The 20,010-nt window shown below is 48.1% G+C and overlaps 1 protein-coding gene across 1 annotated transcript in view; it reads left to right on the top strand.

Moving 5' to 3' along the window:
• The window catches only part of LOC144772230 (cystathionine beta-synthase-like), a 175,312-nt gene that overhangs the window by 20,438 nt on the left and 134,864 nt on the right, over positions 1-20,010 (top strand). The gene's annotated exons all lie outside the window — the stretch shown is intronic.

Raw genomic sequence — 20,010 nt, 5'->3', positions numbered from 1 at the left:
CGTGCTTAGAGGGTTAGTGCACACTCCCCCGTTGACTGGGGTCTGAGTGCACTACAGGCCTCCCACAGCCACCCTCTCCAGTGTGTGGGGGCAGACTGGGTTCAGGGACCCCTGACAGCACTTGAGGGAGTGCACGAGTCCGTAACTTGCGAATCAAGAGATAAGACTCCAGTTAGGCGCAAGGCACTGTCATGGAGCACGCGGAGCCTCCTGCAGACACAACAGGAAGTGGTCACCTCTGGGGCTTGCAGCCAGACATGCACAGACAGCGCCCACCACCCGCACATGCACACACAGGCTGCAGGCTGAGGTCCACTCTGGCTTGGCAAACTTCGGGGCATATCATCAACGGCCAGCGATAATAATCGCTGGCCGTGCTTAGCGATAATTATATTATCGCAGGCTATCTCTGGTATTTATCGCCCTTGTAGTGCGTAATTAACACCGCGTTACTCCAGGGCGATAAAAATTCCAGAGATAGCGACGTTATCGCCCTTTTGCAGGGAGCATCGCCGGTTTTCCATTGCAGGGAGCATCGCCGGTTTTCCAGTGATGTTCCCTGCAAAAGGGTGATAACCTTGCTGATATGACCCACAGGGTCGTATCAGCATAATCCACCCCCTGTGTTAGGGATGGCTAAGTCAGGATTTTAGCAGATGTTAGATTTTGGCTGTTTTCACCAAAATCTAATGTGTGCTATAATCATGTGGGCTTCCTTGTAAATACTGCGATGTAAACATCAGCGATATTTGCAAGGTTGTCCATCCGGGGTATGCCCAGTGACGCCCACTTTGCATCTCATTGGAGATGCAAAGGGAGGCATTAGGCAAAAGGGTGCCAACATGCGATTATGCATGTTAGCACCCTCTTGTAAATAAGGCGCTGGTTTTATCTCCGCTTTTTGGGCTTTTTAATCCAAAAACGCGGAGATAAAGCCCGTGTAAATATGCCCCCAAATTCTGAAATTTCGAACAAGTTATGTTTTGCCCAGCCCTGTTTATGCCATTGGATTGTGTTCTATTATGCCATTTCAGGTTATATTATGTTCATGTTCTTTTATACTCCGGATTGTGCTGTGTTATGTCATGTGACCTGGTCCTAGGTCCCTTCATGTCATGTCATCTTCATGTCATGTGATATATTATGACATGTCAAGGTTTATATTGTGTTTTCTCAGGGTACGCTTTGTAATGACATGGATTAAGTTGTTATGTTATGACGTGACACCGCTTGGGATCTGTTATTTTGTGCTGTGCTGTGTCATACGAGTTATGTTGGGTTATGCCTTCCTTGCCATGTGGGTTTTGTATAGTGCTGCATTTATCGACCCGTTCTGGAGAAGCGTGGCTCAGTGGTTAGAGGCGGCAGACCCGGAAGCTGAGATCAGCCATGGACCAGGGTTCGATTCCCCGCCTCGGCGGGTCTCGGGCTCCAAAATTCCACGGACTCGACAATTCTCGCTCCGGTGCCTACTCGACTCACGGGGTCACACTCTGCGACTCTGGGCAATAGCTTGCTTAATCTCCACTACGGCCCCTCGCGGCGGGATGCCTGGCTTTCACCTTGTGAATACCCTGCCGGGGTATCTCACAGGGGAATACCAGGACGGGTTCCCTAAGCAAGCGCCTTGAGACCCCTGGGTGATTCGTGCGCTATATAAATCGAAATACATTTACATTTACATTTACATTCTCAGCTGCTTCTTCGGCACTGCTGTGACGGGGGGTGTTGTTTTCGCTGTAGCCGGAGCTCTCGGTCATGGGGGGCAGGGGTGGCTCTAGGCTCATGGCGAACCCTGTGCAGGGAGCGTAGGTAGGGGACCCCGGAAAGAGGGGTCTGGGCGGGGCGGAGCCCCCCGGAGCTCAGGAAGGTGTTTTAATAAAACGTACAGAAAAGGCGTTAGATGACCAGGACTTGCGGCTGCTCCTACTCTTCCGAATTCATCTCAGAACGATAACATTTAGGAGGAGGAGGGTATTGTGACACACGATGTGGCCAGCAGTGGGTAGGGAAAAAAAGAAGCCAATCAGGAACCAGGAGGAACGCAGGAGCGGAGGCCTGTGAAGAAGGGGGGGGAGTCAGGGTGTTTGGAAGTGGAACAGAGCCAGAGGTCGCCAAATCCCTGCTAGGGGCCGCCACGCAAATATGTATCCATCCTCAGAGGATTATTATATTAAGGATATATATTCACACAGGTTTGGCGGCCCTGTGCAGGTGCCCAGCTTGCCCATGCCTAAGGCCGCCCCTGTGGGGGGCTCCTCTGGTTGAGGGGTCTTCTGTCTAGACCGGGCAGTCCATGGCCTCGGGACTTACAAACGCGTGCCAGGAACTGGTCCGGACTTTAGCATCAGGAGGGCTGAGTGAACGCGCTGCCTGTCTCATTTTACTGCAAATAATTTCCCAATCCATGAAGTGTGACAAGTACATCCTCCCAGCCCTATGACAGCTCAGATGGCTGCATGCCCGCTGTGGAGATGGTATAAAGACCCTGTCTTTGCTAGGTTTACCTTCTGACTGCTCCAAGGTGTCTCTCCCAGGCCTCCGCGAGCCACCTCTCCACAGCACCATTTCCAGGTGGTGGGCTTGCCAGTCAGTGCTTAATTTGTAAAAAACATGGAGACGGGGCAGTCGATAGGAGGACACTAGAGTTTGCACCATCCGTTGCCCCTGGCAGCATGCCAATGACAGCACCAACACACTACTAATCATCACTCTGTTAAAAGTGTGACCATTCACAACAGTCATAAGCCACGGTGATGGCAATTAAGAGTGCCGGTGCTGAGCACCGGAAAGCACCGGCACAAATTAAGCACTAATTGGCAACAATAATAGTGCCTATACTGTGTGTCAGTTGCCAAAAAGTTATTTTTATCATGCCTGCTTTTTTTGTGTCACATGTGCTCCATCTGGGCACCTGCGTGTCCCCCCAGTACACCACGAACCCCCTCAATAAGAGACTAGCGTCGATTTCTAGGTCAGTTATGGAAATTTTTCTTAATATATTGTACCTTTTGCTTTCAACTTTTAGCTTAATTTTGGGAGATTGGATTTGATTTTTCATATTTTAGCCAATTTAAGGGTCATTTTATCGGTTGTAGGAATAATTGAGGTCAATGCATTGATGTTTCAAAACATTTTAAGAGAGGGTGTCCGTTCCTGGTAGGATATGGATGGACATCCCGAAGTAGAAAGGTGTGGGGGGCTGTGTAAGATACTCAGCAATCGATTGCCTTTGAAAGGGCCTCAGGGCTGGGGCAGAGTCAGCTGCATGTCAGACTCCTGTGATCCCAGGTCCTCCCATGTCCCAGAAGAGCACCCGCCGAAATGGGATCTCAGACTATACTGGGGGGTGGAACACCGCTTGGGTTGCTTTCTGTTTACCAGAGTTTTTTTTATTTTTTTTATGAACATCTTTTTATTACCCATTACAGTCAAATAAATAGCAAAGCCTTACTACTGTAAATAGGCACACCTCAGCATGGATCAAAACACTACTCAAGACTCTTTATCAACATGTCTGTGATCCCTCCAGGGTGTTTCTTAAATGGCCTCTGTATGCTCCCCATTGGCCCAGACTTTCCCCCTTTTTTGGGGCATTCCCGACTCTGATAGTCCACCTTCTCGGCTTGTTGACACCAATCCAGGCCGGTCTTCCAGTCTACCACCCCTGGAGTACGATCCGCACCCCATGCCCTCCCTATGTTTCTTTTTGCCACACCAGCCGCCACCTTTAGCCATATTTTGTGATATTTGGGCCATACCCCCTCTCCTGCCACTCACAGGACATGCCACCGCGCTTCCAACGGGATATCTAATCCCGTGGCTCTGTGTTATCGCCCTCCAATATTGTTGGATTTTGGAACAATCCCTAAGTATGTGGAAAAAGGATCCCGCTGCGTCATGGCCTCTAGTGCGCAAGTCTGTGTAGTATCTCCCAGGCCGGGGTATGAGCATCCAGAGGAATAGGATCGGTGCAGGATCCTATTGGGCGAAGCGGGCACGAATAGCGATCTCTCGAGGACTCTGGATTGCCTCCACCCAGTCATCGTCTTCAAGTAGAACCAAAATCCACCTCGCTCGCCTCCCTTAGGGTTCCCAATGGTTCTGGTGAGTTGTTCATGAGCTTCCTGTAGGGTGGGGAAGTAGCTTTGGGCTGCTCTGCATACAGCAGTATGTCATTGATGTAGGAACTGGAATCTGGTAGCCTGGCTCGAGCGGGTAGGCACCCGAAGCTTAGGTGTTTAGTGACTACACAGCACACACATCCACCGAGACGATAAATGCACGGGAAGACTGAGACCACACCAGAATGTTTGATTCAAATAAATAAATTTTATCTAAGATCAAGATCAGGGAAATCAAAAATCACAGTGGTAATCACTCATTAACTTTCCTTAAAAGAGCATATCTTACGTTACTCAGTCATAGATACATAAATAATTAAATATTAAATATTAAATAACTGTAGGCCTTTCAGGTAATACTGCATTAGACAGGATTAAAACATTTCATTTAGCATTGGGAAAATCTTCCAATGAGCATCTGCATAACATTCCATTAGGTATGAATCAACATCTCATCAGGCAAAAAGAACCACCAACTCATTAAGTAAGGATGAGCATGTTGTTAGGTGAAACACTTCAGGAAGAATAGGTAAAACATTTCAACATTCCGGCCTGGCTACAAGTACCACTATCTCTTGGGACTTAGGCAATAGCCTCTGTCTAAATCGGCTCTCCTACAGTCTCATACGGGGGGGCAACTACAACAGGGCCCAGTTCTGCATCACCCAGCTCCTTAAACACAAGCCCCTATGTGAGGGGGCAACAGAGTAGGCCGGCTGTACCCTTCGGGCTCTCGCCCAGTCCAGAGGACCTCCTACATACAACTCGGGCCAACGGGGCCCAACAACAGTCTCCCCAGGAGAGGGGCGGTCACGGGGCTTCCTCTCCGTTCATGGGAGGCCCTGCTCTTCCCCAGACCTCCGCCCTCCTCTCCCTGGGGTTACCTGGTGCTTCGGCTCCTGGGGGAGCCCTTGCGGAGATCTCCGGTGCTGATGACGCCCGGGGCGCGCGCGCGCTCGCTTCAGCGCCTTCCCTGGCGATGTCTGGGCCTTCGGTGGATGGGACGCCCCTTCGGGGCAGGTGACGGCTGTTGGGGGGGCTCCTCCTGAGCCTCCGCGCGGATTCTGTTCAGGTCCCGGGCCTCCGAGCTCTTCTCGGGCCCACGGCCAATCAGTGTCGAGGACGGGGGCGCGGCCGATGATGCGGCCGGGTGCCCCTCTCACGTGGTGATGGTGGGGGTGGCTTCAGGCCTAGTGCGGCCGACTGGAGATCACGGCGGCCTACCTCAGGCTCCGGAGGCCGCCGCGGATACTCGTCACTCGGGGGCCGGGCTGCGGCGGTGATATGTTGAGGACAGCGCCGTAGAGGGGGCCGTGCTGCCAGGTATCCCACAGCGCTCAAACCGCACAGCGTCTCGTGGGTCCAAGGAGCGCTTGGAAGTTCCTCACAGGTTTCGGCAGGTGAGCCCTTGAGGCGCAATTACAGCGCTTCTCTGAAGGGACACACAAGAACGCTTGAGGGGCGATTACAGCGCTTGATGGCCTGTTGGCGCTACAACTAAATTAGGCAGTTCTTGGGGCCACAGCGCTCGGTAGAGATAGCGCTTGGGGGGGACTACAGCGCTTCAGGCAGCTACAGTCTCTCGGCTCACGGCGCTTCTCAGGGCATAGCAGGGGAGCGCTGAGAAGCAGCACAGTTCAGTTTCAGCAGAGGAGATAAGGCAGGATAGCGCTGGGGCCACAGGGCAGACAGAGGGGCAGAATTGGCACAGCCCAGTACCTGGCTGATCCCCAGAAGTCCTGATTAGCGCAGGGGAGTTTCTTCTTGGCGCTTTATGGTTCTGGCGCCCTTGGGTCGAAGTTACTTGAAGAGAAGGGGGGGGTTTGAGTTGAAGGCCGGTCAAGCATCCTCAGCAGGTCACTTCAGGTGGTCCCTGGGTTCCCCTCCCACCGGGCTAGATCAGTGGGCTAGTTCAGTGTTCCTTACTCAGCTTGGTGGTCAGCGCCTAAACCCTGTCACCCCCAGTGGTATAGGTTCCTGACAAGGCCCTACCGCCTAAGTCTCCTGCGTATGGTACCCCAGGTCAGTGATGCCCCAACTGATTAGAAAGTTTCCCTCCCTTTTCTTTTATAGTGGCAGTTGGCAGTTGGTGACCACTCCCCTATTCTGGAAGGTTCCAGGAGCTTCCTCACTCTAGCTATGGGCAGGCAGGCAGGCTGGCATTGCTACAATGTTTAGGGGTTCCAGCCAGCTCCTGGCAACTAGAGTGCGTCTAATAAGACCACACTGCAGTAGCAGGGGTCAGTGGCAGCCATATTGGGGGAAGAGAGCACCTGCACCTTAGCATTGATTAGCAATGGGAAGGTGCCCAGAGACCTAAGGCCAACAAAAAGAAGGTGGGAAAAATGAGGCAAGGGCGAAAAAAACAGGGAAAGACCACCCTAGGGCTGACAGGTCTAACAATTGTCATATAGGGAGATTCGTTCTTCCCATTCTCCCTGACCTACAACACTCTGTACGAGTGGGTTCTCACGGACTGAAGCCACCAGAGGCTCTAGTTCTAATGCAAATATCATTGCCTCGTGCTTTTTTACAGGGCAAATGAACTAGATCGTGCCCCGTTAACCCGAGTCTCGACCGTTGAGTCTAATCCACTCACAAAATCATGGGTCAAAACACAATTTTATTCAAAGTAGCGTACAGATAGGACCACTCAATTCTGATGAATGCCATTTGAGCGTCAAAATGAGAGCTGCAAAGCCCTCTTCATTCGTGTGGCCGTGGTCGTGTGTAGTACTCTGTACAGGTGCCTGAGATTTCATCAGGCGCTTCTGTGGGGCACAAATCCTGATTGGTCAGGGTGGACCATGGAGGATATCACTGTTCATAGCATGTTTGCCAAGGCCATTGCCAGCACTTTGGCCTTTAGATTCAGAAGTGATATGGGGCCTGTACGAACTACACTTCTCAGGAAGTTTGACTTGGGATAATCACAAAGGTTGCCAGCCTCTGGGCATCTGTTCGGCAACCCTCCTTCCTGACTGACTGAAACACATTGAGCGTAGGCTTCGATGCTTTGTCCACTAACCTAGTAATGCTTTACCATAAGGCCATTAGGGCCCACAGCCATACCAAATTGCAAGTCTCGGATGGCCCCCTCTATCTCTTCAACCGTCAAGTCCTGCTCTAACTCACCCTTATCTTCAGCAGAGTAGGAGGGGGAGATCCCTGAGAAGCTCGGTGCAGCCGTCCAGTCCTATCAGAAGTAGACACGTCAGGGTCTCATAATAAGCTCCAAAAGCCTCAGTTGTATCCTCACTGTTGTGTGTGCAGGTGCACCAGGATTCTGGATTTCTAGAACCCAGTTTCTCTCTTCGTCCTTTTTTTCTAGCCAGACTATTAGTTTGTATGTTTTGTCTCCAGCGTCGTAGAACGTGTGCTCAGGCTTTTTTGTCAGCTGTATCCCTCAGTTCTTGTTCTTTAAGGCAGAATTGGTGACCTAGGGGAGAGCCAGACGTCCCCTCCTTCGGCACCCAAGCCTCTAGTTTTTCACATCTGAATCTTTGTTCCTTCTTTTTCTCATCTACAAGTGCCTGAGCATGCACTCGTACGACAGCCTTAAAGGCTTCCCAGAGGATGCAGTAAGAGTCAATGTTTTGTCCTTCGTATGCCAAGGACCTAATCTGGGAGGTGGAGGGGTGTCCCTGGGAGGACCCTGCAACAGTACTTCCACTGTGCAGTGGTCCAAGATACCACGTGCCTTATGTATTGCACTGCTAAACAGGCCTGCATGTGTGTGGAGGGTGAGAATATGATCTAAGCTGGAGCAGCTTCTGTGCGCGACAGAAAAGTATGTGCGGTGTTGCTGTGTGGGATTATGTTTGCGTCACAAATCTGTCACCCCCATTGTGTCCACAAAGGCCCTCAGTGGTTCTGGGCCGACTTCATGGAACGACCCAGGTACCCTATCCTTCTCTGGGTCCATTGTAGCGTTCATGTCACCCCCAGTATCAGAGGGCCAGGTGGCATCTCAAGCAGTTAGGGCTAAGTACCCGCAATGTATCAGTGTGCAGCTTTGGTGGTATACACGTCAAGTATATGTTAAGTGTGCTGCTCTCCCAAGTGCCAGTCAGTGCAACAGATCCACCAATGGGGTCATGCCAGGTGCGACCTGCAATGAAGGCCACAAATGTTTTAATAAGTATGCCCGCACCTCCGGAGCGCGAAGTGAAGCCAGCATGGGTGAAGGGAGTGTATCCAAATCTACTGAGTGCATTAAATTGATGGCCTTTCAAGTGAGTCTACTGTATGAGGACTAAGCCTGGGTCGTGCCTCAGAAGATACTGTAGGACTATGGTGCGTTTGATTTTGTTGCCAAGGCCATTGACGTTCCATGTCACAACCTTCAAGGCTAAGTTTGCTCAGGACTCCATCTGATGTCTAACTGAGGTGTGACCCACCCCCAGGTGGACGGCGTGTCCCATCCCCCACTATCAAATGGCCATCATCCCTGTTTCCTGTAACCTAGTGTCGCTGAGCCAAAATCAAGTAGCACGTGTAGTCAAAACATTGTATAACAAAATTGTCTACTCCTAAGGAACTCCCCCCACCCTCATACCCTGCACTGTGGGCCTGAAACTTCCCACTTCCACAATTTGCAGAGTGCCTGTCACGCAAACAGAATCATCTAAACTATCTAGGGCTGGCCGGCACCGCCATATCAATCCCAACAGCGATGCATCATACCCCAGTAACCTGGCATATTGTCTTCAGAACTGCAATATGAGAGTCTCAGTAGCCTTTTCCTTTACTCGCGCCCTAGGTCAGTCACACCCGAAACCCACACAGGTTCGACCACACCTGAGTCCCATGTTTATGCCCCAGAGTCTCTCACCAACTTTTCATTTTGCTCAATCAGCATGGCAAATCCGCAGCATAGTGCTATTATTCTGAGGGGTTCATCAATCGTTTGTCTTCTCCTGTGGAGAAGTGTGGCTCAGTGGTTAGAGGCGGCAGACCCGGAATCTGAGATTGACCGTGGACCAGGGTTCGATTCCCCGCCTCGGCGGGTCTCGGGCTCATAAATTCCACGGTCTCGACAATTCTCGCTCCGGTGCCTACTCGACTCACGGGGTCACACTCTGCGACTCTGGGCAATAGCTTGCTTAATCTCCACATCGGCCCCTCGCGGCGGGATGCCTGGCTTTCACCTTGTGGATACCCTGCCAGGGTTTCTCACAGGGGAATACCAGGACGGGTTCCCTAAGCAAGCGCGGAGATGCCCCAGGGTAAGTCCTGCGCTATATAAGTTTCATACTTGTGGGGCTTTCTCTCCCGAGCGTTCATTACTGTACATTGGACGGTCATCTTCTCGTCGTTCACTTGGGTGCCCCTTCTTCCTCTATCGTGTGTGCCAGCCCTCAGGCCTCCTCCGGTGTGGTGAAATGCCATGACTTTCCTTCTGCCACCACACAAAGACTTACAGGCATAACATCATGTATTTAAGGTCTTTGGCCTGGAGCGCTTTCTTAACTTCATCAAACTTGCAAAGCTGGCATTGTACCTGCAATGTAGAATGCTTATTTATTTATTTATTTATAGCATTTTTAGAGCGCTCTGTAACCCTACGGGCATCCTGGCGCTTAGGTACATAGCTAAGAGCTCTGTGGGGGCAGGAACGTGGACAAGATGCTGAACAGAGTAGGTTTATTTATTGTGGTGGGTTTTCGGAGGATTTTTTGGAAAAAGCCAGGTTTTCACCTTTTTCCGAAAGGTCAGAAGATCATTAATTTTTCTAATATCGGTGGGGAGGTTATTGCATAAGTGGGCTGCAGCTATACTGAAGGCTCGTCCTCCACAGGTGGCTTTCTTGATCCTAGGAATGCTGATGAAGTTCAAGGATGAGGATCGGAGAGACCGGGTGGGCTCGTACCACTTGAATTTGTTCTGGAGTGGTCGAGGACCTAGCCCATGAACTGCCCTGAAAACAATACATAGGGATTTAAAGCAAATCCTTTGGTGTATGGGCAGCCAATGTAGGTCAGCCAGGGCAAGAGTGGTAGAAGATCTTCGCTCACTGGAAAGTGCCAGTTTGGCTGCAGCTGCCTGGACACTTTGGAGTCTGGAGATGAGATATGCAGGGGATTCCAGCAAGAGGGCATTGCAGTAATCCAGGTGGCTGAGGATAGTGCTCCTGACTATGTCGGCTCTGGTCTGTGGGGGCAGGAGAGGTAGCAGCCTTCGGAGTCCTCTTAATAGGGCGAAACAGCAGCTGACCTGCTTATTGACGTTAGTCTCTAGGCTTAGTTTGTTATTAATAGTGACTCCAAGATTTTTTACTGAGCTCACTGGGGTGGGCGAGTCCCCTAACGACTGAGGCCAGAAATCTGATGGTAAACTTTTGGGGATTTTTCCTACTGTGCAATGCAGTATTTCAGTTTTCTCACTGTTGAATTTTAGTGAGTTCTGATTGAGCCAGAGAGACATTTCCAGCATACAGGTGTGGAAAGTTTCCATTGAGCTTGCTCGAACTCCGTCAAGCGAGATTATCAGCTGAGTATCATCTGCGTAGTTTGTCACGCAGATGCCGTGGCTTTTGATGATCCGCATCAGGGGTTGCATATAAATATTAAAAAGTATGGGGCTGATAGCAGACCCCTGTGGGACCCCATGCGGGACTTTGATGAACTCTGATTGAAAGGGAGGGATAGCTACTGCCTGCCATCTGTCCGTCAGGTAAGAGCGGAACCAGTCGAGCGCGACACCTCCGACTCCGATGTTCTTTAATCTTTCTATCAGAATGCCGTGGTTCACCGTATCGAACGCGGCGGACAGGTCAAGCAGAATCAGAGTTGCTGATTCTCTCCTGTCCGCCCTCATTCTTAGGTCATCCATGACTGTCAGCAAAGCTGACTCCGTTCCATGAACTGGTCTGAAGCCAAACTGCTCCTCTTCCAGGATGTTGTTGGTTTCTAGGAAGAGGGCTAGAGATCTGCTGACCCATCTCTCTATGATCTTTATTGGATATGGTAAGAGGGATATGGGTCGGTAGCTCTTTTGGCAGTTTGGGTCCAGATTTGGTTTTTTTAATAGCGGGGTGACGATCGCCAATTTCCAGTCTTTGGGCACGGAGCCTGTACACAGAGATTGATTACATAGTTGATGCAGAGCTGGAAGAATATCATCCTCGAATTTCTTGGCTATTCTATGGGGAAGAGGGTCTAGAGGAGAGCCTGAGGACGTGTTGAGGGCTGTTGTAAGGAATTCCTGTTCCGAGGGAATCATGAAGTTTTCCAGGGTAGCATTTGAAAGGGGGTATGTATCAAGTTCCACCTTCTCGTCTTTGTTCGCTTGAATGCTGTTGTCTTGCATTGAGGAGATGGGATTATTATTCATTCCCTCTACAATTTTGCTGATTTTGTCTTGGAAGAACACTGCTAGGCCATCGCAGAGTTCTTGTGAGGGCTTGATTTGGCTATCAGCACAAGCGGGATGGGAGAGCTCTTTGATGAGGGCTTTTGAGGATTACTTCAGCAAAGTAGTTGGATTTGGCTGTGATTATTTCCTTTTTATATTGTGAGATAGTGAGCCTCCATCGTACTTTCTCCTGGTCTGAGTAGTTTTTCCTCCAGAGCTTCTCCGCCTTTTTACAGGTATTTTTTAGTTCTTTCAGTATATCCGTGTACCAGGGGGCGGAGGGTTTTCCCCTTTTTATGATTGTTTTCAGCGGGATGACAGCGTCGAGTTTTTTTGTAGTCTCGTGGCAAAAGGAAAAATAATTTGTGGTGACATCATTCTCTATTTTGAACGAGGCCCCAACCTGGCGTAGATCGAGCTTTCCCTCCTCTTTCCTCTTCATCGGGTTCTTCCAGTTACGGCCTAAGAAGGTTTTGACGTGCGATCTCATGGATCCTGTATGGGACGGGATGTGGGATTTGAACCTGAGAAGGTAGTGATCTGACCAACCTACTGGAAGGGTAGTGTCTAGGGTCAGTAGGTCTTCTGCCGCAAAAATAAGATCTAGCGTGTTTCCTAGTTTGTGTGCGGGAGTGTTTATCCACTGTTTCAGCCCTAGATTGTGGCAGGATTGAGTAATATTGTGCAGGGCTGCACGTAGTTGGTCATTGTCCCATATATTAAAATCGCCCAATATCAGCAGCCTGTTGTGGGAGATTGACATATTATTTATGACCGTGATTAATTCCTGCTGTTGTGAGGCATTAAAATGCCCCGGAGACCTATAACATACAAGGGCCGTGAGGCAGTGTTCAGAATCATGTTTTATGGAAATCCCGAGGATTTCAACGCAGGAGACGGTATCAACGTCCAGGGTAGTGATGTTTAGTTGTTCACTAAAAATGATCCCTAGACCTCCTCCTCGACCTGAATGTCTGGGTTTCTGAATGATCTTGAACCCGTCTGGGCATGCTAGGCCTAGCTCTGATTCTATTCCTTCAGCCATCCATGTCTCGGTTAGAAACAGGATGTCGAGGTTATTAGCCTCAATCAGAAGCTGTATTTCAATAGCGTGTTTTGGAAGGGATCGGACATTTAAGAGTCCGTTGATTAGTTTCCCTTTGGTGCTGGACTTAATTCCTGCTTGGGCTGATGGGGAATGGGTCGTGATGTTGTCAGGGCTTGGATGAGGCAACAGGATTGATTTGGGGGGGAGGGGATTGATGTATGGAAGCCGAACTTGGCAGTGAGAGCAAGCTTTATCGTCCTGATATACTGCGTGAGGGGCTAATCGTGGGCACTCGATTTTGTCTGCCTGTGCATTCAGTAGCATGAGTGTTCCCCTGCTGTATCTGAGCGCATCATGGGCTGGTGTACAACGGATAAGGGGGGGTGCCCTGGGCCCGGCCTCGGCGCGGACGAGCGCAGACGAGCTTGCCTTAAGCGCGCCTTCGGCGCGCAATCGTCGCGCCCGCTGCTCTCGTCCGCTGCGCTTCCGGTGGGGGCACATGCTTTGTAGCAGAAGAGGGAGGGGTCCAAAGGGGGCGTGGCTACGGTAGTGGGCGTATCCTGGCGACCAGCCAATCCCGTCGTTACAGCTGGGAATCCTTGCCTACGTCAGCAAGCAATCTGCTGAGTCGGGAGGGTGGTGCAGATACGGCGATTTTAAAAATAAGGTATTTCAGTGCAGTTTTAAAAAAGAGCTATCTGTGCCCTGCTCCCGGCTGTGCCTCAAGAGCTGTAAGCTAAACAAACGCTGCGCTCGTGATCAGCGCGCGTTTTGTGTCAAAGGGGGCGTGGGTACGGTAGTGGGCGTGTCCTGGCGACCGGCCAATCTCATCTTTACAGCTGGGAATCCTTGCCTACGTCAGCAAGCAATCTGCTGAGTAGGGAGGGTGGTGCAGATACGGCGATTTTAAAAATAAGGTATTTCAGTGCAGTTTTAAAAAAGAGCTATCTGTGCCCTGCTCCCGGCTGTGCCTCAAGAGCTGTAAGCTAAACAAACGCTGCGCTCGTGATCAGCGCGCGTTTTGTGTCAAAGGGGGCGTGGCTACGGTAGTGGGCGTGTCCTGGCAACCGGCCAATCCCGTCGTTACAGCTGGGAATCCTTGCCTACGTCAGCAAGCAATCTGCTGAGTAAGGAGGGTGGTGCAGATACGGCGATTTTAAAAATAAGGTATTTCAGTGCAGTTTTAAAAAAGAGCTATCTGTTCCCTGCTCCCGGCTGTGCCTCAAGAGCTGTAAGCTAAACACTGTAAGCTTCATGGCCTCCTACCCCTAAATGAAAAATAAATAAAGACAAAACAAGGCCGAGCCATGGGGGATTAGGCCCCCGGGGCTGTAATCGGACTCAGAGGGTAGACGCTGGCCTCCCTCCCCAATCCAAAAAGGCCTGACTCTGGGGGATGGGGTCCATGGGGCTGAAATAAGCCCAGGGAAGGGGGCAACGTGCCCCCCCTAAGAAAAGAAATACAAATTGGAAAAAAACCTGCTCAGCAAGTCCCCGGAGGCCTCGCCCCCTTTCAACACCACTCTGCCACTCCTGGCGCACTACTAGTTGGGGGATGAGACCCCCTTGGCTCCTAAGGGTCCTTGGGGGCCAACTACCCCTCCTGTTACCTCCAGTAAGTCCCCCACAGTGGTATTACTGAGAGGTCATCAGAGGCCCGCCCCCTTTCTCCACCAATCTGCAAATGTGCCTCCTAACACATTACTGGTTGGGGAATGAAGTCCCCTGGGCTGCTGAGGGTCCTTGGGGTCCAACAAGCCCTCCTATTACCTCCAGTAAGCCCCACACAGCGGGATTGCTGAAAGGCATCCAGAGGTCACACCCCCTTTCTCCACCACTCTGCAAATGCACCTCCTGGCGCACTACTGGTTGGGGGATGCAATCCCCTTGGATGCTAACGTTTTTTGGGGGTCAAGAACCCCTCCTGTAACCTCAAGTAAGTCCCACACAGTGCAATTACTGAGAGCTGGTCAGAAGCCCCACCCACTTTCTCCACCTCTCTGCAAACAAAAGGTTGCAGGGACATTATAGTTAGGATATAGAATTGATAAAACCGTAGAAATTCACAGAAAAAAAACAAAGGTTACAGGGATGTTATAGTTAGGAAATAGAAATAAAACAAACCATAAAAATTCACTGAAAAAAAACAAAGGTTACAGGGATGTTATAGTTAGGCTAAAATTTCACTTGCACAAAACCAGAGAAATTCCGCAGTTATAGTTATCTGAGCTAACTATAACTTGTACCCCCACAGTGCACTGCTTAGGACCTCACATATTACATCACTCAGGACATCGTCAGTGACATCACTGATGACATCTCAAATGACGCTTACACACCCACTGACATTCAAAAACTATCTCTACTAACACCCTGCCACACAACCACACACACACTAATATACCCATTCACAGACCCATACAATCACACACACACCTGTTCACTCACTCATATACTCACTACCACACCCATTCACACACCCATATGGCTATTAACACACCTACTCACTCATCTATACAGTTACTGACACACTCACTCACACAACCTGACAGTCACTAACACACCCAGTCACTACTCCAAACACTCTCTAAGACAGACATTAACTAAGCCAAACCTTTCCTCACACAGCCACTCACTCAGCAATATAGTCAGTCACTCTGGCACTAACTCGCCCACACAGGCAATGAGACACCACTAAGTGAGCCATGCACTCACTGGGACAGACACTCACTAACAGATAAAGTTACTGACACACCCACTCACTCACCCATGCAACCACTCACACAACCACTCACACACCCATACAATCAGACACACACTCACACACTCACTTATTCACCATACAGTCACACAGACAAACATAGAGACTGTTGCATACTACCTTAATCTCTCATGCAGTAATTGACAGAAAAACTCACTCACATGTACAGCCATTCCCACACCAACTCACTCACCCGTTCAGTCCATAATACAGCCTCTCACTCATCGATACTGCTATATACATATCCACAAATTCTGCCATTCAGTCACTGACCCAGATACTCACTTATGCATGCAACCACTCATACACCCACGCAGTCACCAATACTGTCACTAACAAAACAAGTCACTCACCTGTACAACCACTCACACACACACTCACTTACCCAATGCAACCATTCACACACTTTCCCATACAGCCACTCCCACAGCCACTTACTAACCATAAAGCAACTACCATAGCCACTCACACATTCATACACTTACAAACATTTGCACTCACTGGATAAAGTCATCAATGATGTCATTTGAGATGTCATCAGGGATATCACTGACCATGCCACGAGTGATGTAATATATGAGGTCATAAGTAGTGCATTGTTACACCCTGTTTTTATCATTTGCCTAAAGTACATAAAGACGCCACAACACCACCAGGGAGACCAATTGTCTCCTCGCAGGGTAGTCTTTTAGAACACATATCTGTGCATATAGATCACTTCCTGCCTGAGTTCGTGATAACATTGAAATCTTATATCAAAGACACCAAAGACTTCCTCCAACACATAGATGAAGTGCAGTGGCAAGAAGGGGATACTAAGATTGTGATGGATATCTCTAGCTTATATACCTGTATAGCACATCAAGATGGCTTACAGACAGTTAGATATTTTCTAAGGAATCATCCACTGAAATCTAATGAACATAATGACATGCTGGGAGAACTTTTGGAATTTTGTTTAAATAACTTTTTTCTGTACCAGGAGCAACATTATAGACAAGTATCCGGAACAGCCATGGGCACCTGTTTCGCCCCCAGCTACCTGAATTTATTTGTGGGCTGCTGGGAGGAGCAGGTGGCCAGGGCAGATTCAAACAGCATCTGGACAGATAGAGTTGTTGCCTGGTACAGGTATATAGACAATCTCTTCCTGGTGTGGAGGGGATCATATGATACAGCATCTGAATATGTGCAAATGCTTAATGACAACAGTGTTAATTTGAAATTCAGACATTAACTCTTCTTCAGTAAATTTCTTGGACCTAGAAGTATGTGTGGTGGATTGCAAATTATATCGGAAGCCCACTGCGGGCAATTCGATATTACATGCCTCTAGCAGTCTTCCCCCTAAATTGATTAGCAGTATCCCCTTTGGGGGACTGCTACATATAAAGAGGAACAATACTAGGGAAATTGATTTTCAAAAACATGCTAATGAATGTTTGGAGAGATTCAGAGCTCGAGGCTATGGGGAGCAAGTTTTAAGTGGAGCACCTCAGAAAGTGAATTCTGTCCCAAGGGTTAAACATCTGAAAGGGAAACCTGTGAAAAAATCTGATAATTCTAAATTTAGAATGATCACTACATTTTCTGAAGTAACAGGGGATCTGAAAACTATCTTACGCAAGAATTTGAGCTTGCTAAAGATGGATCCAGTTATAGGAATTGGCATTCCGGCGCGACCACTGTTAACATTCAGAAAAGCCAGGGCATCAAGAGATTCTCTCACTAATAGCTATATGAACAAAAAAATTGCCCGATGTATTTGGAAAACATTTACGAGGATTCTTTCCCTGCTGCAGGTGTAAGACCTGCACAGGAAGCAAAAGAGTCCTAACATATTCAATACCGGGATTAAAAAAAAAACCCAGAGACTATCAACAAATTTATCACATGCAGCACACAATATACTGTGTACTGTCTTAGTTGCCCTTGTGGACTCAAGTACATTAGAAGTACTATACATCAAACCAAGATGCGTATCTTGGAACACACAAGGGCAATTAAGAATTGTGATATGTCGTACCCAGTGGCTTGACACTTTAAGGCCAAACATAATAGCAATAGGGACCTTTTGACCTTCTTTGCCCTAGACCATGTTCCCTTACATCCCAGGGGAGGAGGCAGGGTTACCAGCCTTAAAAGGCTGGAATCAAGATATATAATTGATCTCCAAACAAAAACACCTGATGGCTTGAATAGTAATGAGGGGCTTGTGGTGCATCTAGGTGATAGATATTGAATAAATGAAGGAATTCAGTAAGTTGTTGGAAGATTTGAAAAATCATGGTTAACATTTTTTGAGAGAGAAGGGTAATCATGTTTTGGATACATAAGGATCTTTGTTTGTTTGTAAATTAGATATGGTCTATTTAGATGGAGTATTAATGATGTGGTATATAAAGCACAATCATGGAAAGGAAATTCCTGTGTGTAAACATTTGGCGTCGATTGATGAATCTTCTTGAAATTTTCCAAACATTTGGCCAGCTCAGTTCCGCTCCTTCCATGGAAGTTTGGGGATGATTGGTGAAGCGTGAGCTGAGAAAAAGGGGGGGTCCCTAAACTCGTTTTCCCCATGCAATTTCTCATAGGATCTTTAGCCACGGCTACAGCTCGAACGGCTGAACGGAATTACACCAAATTTGGAAGAGAGGTAGTCCTCGGTTCCGACTTGCGCCTTTGGCATATCTGGTGTCAATTACGGTTAAAGTCATTTATATATTTATGGGCGCGGAAGATCCGCGGATTGTGCGAGGATTGGCCTCGTAGGATAAGCGCACCGTTCCGATCATGCGCTGAATTCTAATTGGCTGTCAAGCGGTTGTAAACATTCGAAACCAGGAACTGTTGGCAGCCATTTTGTGCCTTGGTAGAAGCGAGGGTGAAGAAGTCTGTGAAATATGTTGGTAAAACGTGAACAGGGGCAGGTTAGACACACCCTGACCCCCTAGGCCTGCTCAGGGGGTAACATAGGGACCCGTAGGGCAAAAAAAGTAAGAACATTTGTTTACAAAAAAAGTTGCGAGATGCGCGTAGGATCCGCGCATTTGGTCGCAGAAAAAACCAAAACATTTATTTTTTAGATATATATCAAGCTTATGTGTATAGATGTTGGGTGGTTCTACAAAGAGCCCTTGTGTTTCTTGAGAGATTTTAGTAATTACAAGTAAGTAGCGATGCAGAGTCTACAGATCATGAGGAAGACTCGGTTTCCTTCATCTGTAAAATGTACACTATATCTACTATAATAGATGCCATGCATATTGAAATGCAGATTGTTGTGGTATATGGACAATATTCTATAGTCTCATAGAAAAGTAATGTTTATTCAATTATCTGCGCAGATCAGGTGTTCCAGTCTTCAACTATCTCGACGACTGGTTGTTGAAGGTGGGCTCGCCCCAGACAGTCGTCTCCCACCTCCAGACTACGGTCGACCTCTTGTACCTGCTGGGGTTGTCCAACAATGTGCAGAAGTCACACCTGTGCCACTCTTAGAAGCTCCTCTTCATCGGAGCGGTTCTAGACGGGGCGCAGTTTCGGGTTTTTCAATCCAAACAGCGGGTTCGGGATATTCATCCTCTGATTCTGATCTTTCAGCTTTTATCCCAGGTCTCAGTCAGGTTGACGCTGCGGCTCCTGGGGCTGAAGGCCTCCTGCATCCGACTGGTGCATCATACAAGGTGGCATGTGAACAAATATAAACAATGGCCACGCAGTTTTCCTCCCTTAATACACAAATTTCAGGGGGGGGTGGTTCCCGGGGCTTGAGGGGTGTCGTTGAAGCCCACATACTTGTAATGTTGTAGAGAGGGGGTTGGACGCAAAAGTGGTGCGTCGGGGTTGTAAATCTGGTACACAGTGTTTTGTTTTACTTTGCTTTCCTTTCTGTGATGTACAAGATCCTGGGTAAATATAACGGTTTTTGTACAGCCAGTAACTTTTAACCCTAACCCCAAACGGCTTTCTGCATGTTACCATAGTAACAGTTCATGGAACACTTACGTGAGCACAGAGGTTAAAAGTTCACCACACTATGTTGCTAATGAGTTAGCCTCAGAATTATACTTCAAATTATAAATATCATTTCTATTGATGACTGCTACCCCACAAAAAAAAACAGACGTATGTACTTTTTTAATTAACTTTTATTAAAACAATAACTGGAACTATAACTAAAAGATAACAACACAATAAATAACTAGAACTATAACTAACAAAACAATATAATAAACAACATATAATATGGACTCCAAAAGAAGTATTGTAGTTAATCTTCAAACCAAAAAGAAAATTTGTGTTTAAAATTAGATTGATGTGAATAAATGAGGTCAAACACTACGAGTCAGAGTAACACTTGACGATATTTATATATTTTTAAATGTTTGCAGTGTGCGTGAAATGCTTCCACTGGCATTGTACATGCAGACTTTGGTCCACCCTTTTTATCAATTTTTGCAGTTTGAGATATAACGTCCTACCTCTGTGATTCATCTCCTACTTTTTCCTTTCAAATTCTCTTGTAAAGACCTTAACAACAATTAAAGGGAACATTTTCTGCATATTTTTAATAAAGCATTTGACACAATGCATAGTGACACTGTATGTATTGAATGTTTTGAAATTAATTTTCACAAGTCTGAAAAAAGGTGAATGCAAGAAAAGTTACTTGCCGCATATGCAAGACTGCTTTCAAGAGGAGACCCCATTAAAGAGGA

This window comes from Lissotriton helveticus, chromosome 8 (genome assembly GCF_964261635.1).
Source record: "Lissotriton helveticus chromosome 8, aLisHel1.1, whole genome shotgun sequence".
In the NCBI taxonomy this organism is placed as follows: domain Eukaryota; kingdom Metazoa; phylum Chordata; class Amphibia; order Caudata; family Salamandridae; genus Lissotriton; species Lissotriton helveticus.
The sequence above is the reverse complement of the archived record's forward strand: the minus strand, read 5'-3'. Positions and strand labels throughout refer to the sequence as shown.